Below are 4406 nucleotides of genomic sequence, written 5' to 3'. Positions count from 1 at the left end.
AACATAATTTAAACAGATAAATTTTTCTAATAAAATGTTTTTTATTATGAACACTCAGATAAGCACTTGGATTTTTAGAAAGCTAAATTTGAATGCATAGATTGTTAGGGAAGCAGTTAGAGTTGCATACAAGGTTAAAGCAGTTAGAAGCCTTAGAAACTAGAAACCTAGCAAGGTGATCGAGGAAGTAAAAGAGAAAAGGAATCGGTGGATACCGAACCATAACGAATTGCTACAGCAGGGGATCGATCATCAGTATTTCAGAGATAAAATACATGAAGAAGTGTTAAAGATAGTTGCCAAAATTATAGCCACAGGAGAGTCAGAAAAACAAGGCACTAGTAAGTCGGTGTGCGTTGAAGCAGACGCAAACATGTCAGAGATAGTTGATGATAGCATAGGAGAGTGGCGCGGGAATGCGACCTACAGTAATGAAAACGCTAAGGTTAACCAGGAGATATTTATGGATAGAGTCCGACAGCTTCAGGAATATTTGGAGGTAGTAGAGTTGAAGTCAACAGGCAATGGGACATGGATAATATATATTAATAAAAAAATTTATTTATGGGAGAAGGACGGGCATTCCCAGTGACAACAAGGGATGCAAAATTTAATACTATGGAGGATTTAGAATTCGATGTCCAAAACTCATTGTCAATGCTAGGAACGAAAATGAGCAATAAGAAAAATTGTAAGATTGAGAATGTAACCGTGAGAGGCGATTTACCGGTGTTGCCAAAAATACAGGTACCCACATTTTCTGGAGAACCTAGAGAATGGGACCTGTTTGTAGAGTTATTTGCAGAATTAATTGAGGATAGAGAGGATTTAAGTCTTGCTCTTAAGTTCAATTATTTAAAATCCGCCTTAAAGGGCGAAGCAAGGAGCATGGTAGCTCATTTACTGTCATTTTCAGCTGACAATTATAGTGCCGCTTGGGAACTCTTAACCAAGCGATATGAAAATAATCGGAGGGTATTTTCCAAATTAGAAAAACAAGGGAAATTCAAAAGATATCTGATGTCATGGAATACTTGGAGCAAAGATATTGCTCGTTAAGTGCCATGAGCAAAGAAGAGAAGAAACCGCTACAAACTGTTTTAAATTATGCGGAAATCAAAGCTAAATGTCCGATTTGCAAAATTGCCGGGCATAAAGCGTATAAGTGCTAAAAGTTTCTAGGTTTAACACCTATTGAAAGGTTTGAAATGGCCAAAAAAGAACAGCTTTGTACAAGATGCTTGAACCATTCAAGCAATAAAGGATGCACTAATAAAATGGTCTGTTCATTGTGCAGTGAAGGACACCATACCTACCGCCATTTTGAAGAAAAACAGGAGAGTATTAATGTAGGAAATGAAGTGTCAGGCGGGCATAATCATGGCAATCGGGCAGTAGCTAGTGAGCGAGACAGAACGACACGCAGCGGCCGTACCTATCTGGTCGACTCACTCATTGGAAAAAAAGAGAAGCGTTGATTCAAAAAGCACTCGCAATCGTACTCTCGCCTCGATCACATCGCGCACCCAAATTATCACTAAGGCCATTTAAATAATATAAAATATATGTATTCTTAACACAAAGAAACATTATTAATAATAAAAGACTAAATAAGGAAATCACATCCTTTAATAATATTGTAATAAATAAACCGGGATAAAGTAAAATTCCACAAACTGGGGGCTCAACCGAGATTTCTGTCCCAAGACAATTAGTGAAATTTGTGTGTGTGTGTGTGTGAAGTTCGCAAGTGAACAGAAAATTGTTAAAATTGCATGTATTAACGTGTAATACATATACAAACGAATTTCACAAGAAGCAACCACTACAAGTTCAAAAAATAGTGGAAGTTGGTGTGACTGTACGAGAGGCGACGAGTGGACGGTGAGACGGTGAGTGGTCGGACGACGCAAGTAGAGCGTCACGAAGAATTTTGGCGCCGTTTAGGCAAAAAGTCGGCGACTGAAGTTGAGAGTGGCACGAGAACGGTGGTGACTTGAGAGGAAAAGAGAGAGCAGACAGCAGACACGAAGTTGATGATAACCAGTGTTTACTGTGGAAGCAGACAGCGGACACGAAGTTGATGATAACCAGTGTTCACTGTGGAAGCAGACTGACGGAGAGAGCAGACAGAGAGCACAAAGTTGATGATAACTGGTGTTCACTGTGGAAGCGGAAAACCAAAAGAGAGCGGACAACACAAATCGTTACAAGTAGCAGACGACGACGACAAGTCCAAACGAGAAGCCAGCAGACACAAAGTTGAGACAATTGGTGTGGAAGCAGACAAAGAGAGACCAAGAGAACGAGTGGAAAACAGCCGAGTGAGTAGCGACAGCAGAGCGAGTGGCAACAGAGAGCTAACTGAACATCTGAGTGAGTTACTACAGCGATATTGAGTGGTTCCATAGAGCAGGACGACTATAGTTGGGTGAGCTGTTTAAATATTGTCTTGAGTGTGAGTTACTTCGCTTGCACGACGAAACCAGACCGGTGGCAGAAATATTGACCAAATTGATGGGAGCTGCAGAGAGCACATTTCTAAGAATCGTCTGAATTTAACCATAACCTACCACAATTTGACCTACATTAACATAGTGTGTAAATTTTGCTAAGTCGTGACAAATTTGATTGATTGATACTAACTATACACATTAAAATAGCAAACTTGTTAAGCATTATACCTGTAATTGTGTGAAATCGAGGTGATATTCTAACTTTGCGTATTGAAGAGTTGCGCATTAAATTGAGAGAGTTAGGGCTAGAGACTACAGGCCTTAAAGCTGAGCTGCAATCGCGTCTACTCGCTCATTACGATATAATAGAAACTGAGAATGCCGGGCAGGAGGCAGATTTCGCCTCGGCTAGAACAATTCGAGAAGTCCCGAACACAGATGGGCAAAGGTCATGGTTCACACTAAAAGATGTGGAGGGAAGCGTTTCCGAGTTTTGCGGTTTAGGTTCGATTGATGTTGTACAATGGACTAGGGAGCTAGAAGAATGCGCTTTAACCGTACAGTGGAGTCAGTTACAGCTTTTCGTGTATGCAAAACAATTGTTAAAGGGAGCTGCATTGTCGTTTATACGTAGTAAGAGAGATATTTGTAGTTGGGAGTCCCTGAAAGTAGCTTTGAAAAACGAATTCAAAGTGAAGGTTTCATCAGCCGAAGTTCATAGAAGACTAAGCAATCGTCAGTTGAAGAGAGGTGAGAATTTGTATGAGTTTTTGTATTCGTTAATGGAAATCGCAAAGCCGATCGATTTGGATGACGAAAGTTTAATCGAGTATTTCGTAGAAGGTATACCAGACCTGAGAGCAAATAAGGCATTATTGTATCAAGCCAGAACAGTGGATGCGTTGAAAGTTCAAATAGAGACATACTTAAAATCCTATGATCCTAGGAAGTCGTCAAAGAAAACAACATTGGAGTCATCTTTTCACAAGCAAGGTAGAGATAATAGAGAGAAAAGTTCGATAACAAAAGGTGATCGCCAATGTTTTAAGTGTGGTGATCCTTCACACATGATTAGAGACTGTAAGGGAAAATATACCACCAAAGTTGAAAGTAGATGATAAATTAGTAAAAGCATCAGGTAAATTTACTGATTCGGGTTTGGAGTTGAAAGAAGTAACTTATAAGTCGATTAAGTTCAACGGTCTAATTGATACAGGAGCAAATTTGAGTCTCATACGTAAATGCGTGTTTGTCGAACTTGGAATTAAATCATTAACAGGATATTCGAAGAGCCTTACAGGTATTGGTGGAAGTCATGTGATGACCTTTGGTAGTTTTAGCATAATTGTCAAGATAGATGGCATTGAAATGGAAGTCGAGTTTCATATCGTTACTGATGAAGATATGGCATTTGATTGACGTCGATTTGGTTGTTACAAAGAAAGGTACAAAGATTGTGAGTACCAAGAGAAAAGAATCACTGTGTAACGCGAATAAATCTTGTGCTGACTTGTTTAAGGAATTTGAAAGTATTTGTATGCACAGTGCAGAACAGAATAAAGTGGAAATCAAGAGTGACTTGTCACATATCAGTGCAGAAAATGCTAGTGAAGTCAAGAAGTTGATTAAAAGTTACAAACCTATTAGAAATACAAACACTCCTATCGAAATGAAGATTGTACTAACAGATGAGTTGCCAGTTTATCAGCATCCAAGGCGTCTAGCAGAGTCTAATCAGAAAATTGTTGATAATACAGTACAAGAATGGTTGGAGGAGAAGATAATAAGGCCAAGTTTTTCCGAATATGCTTCGCCTGTTGTACTTGTAACAAAGAAGAATGGGAAAAAGCGTTTGTGCTGCGATTACAGAAAGCTAAATGAGAAAGTGGTCCTAGATAATTTTCCTATGCCACAGATGGATACCGTATTAGAAAAACTTCAAAGTGCGTT

The sequence above is a fragment of the Drosophila willistoni genome, unplaced genomic scaffold, assembly GCF_018902025.1.
Source record: "Drosophila willistoni isolate 14030-0811.24 unplaced genomic scaffold, UCI_dwil_1.1 Seg504, whole genome shotgun sequence".
NCBI classification, from domain to species: domain Eukaryota; kingdom Metazoa; phylum Arthropoda; class Insecta; order Diptera; family Drosophilidae; genus Drosophila; species Drosophila willistoni.
The sequence above is the reverse complement of the archived record's forward strand: the minus strand, read 5'-3'. Positions refer to the sequence as shown.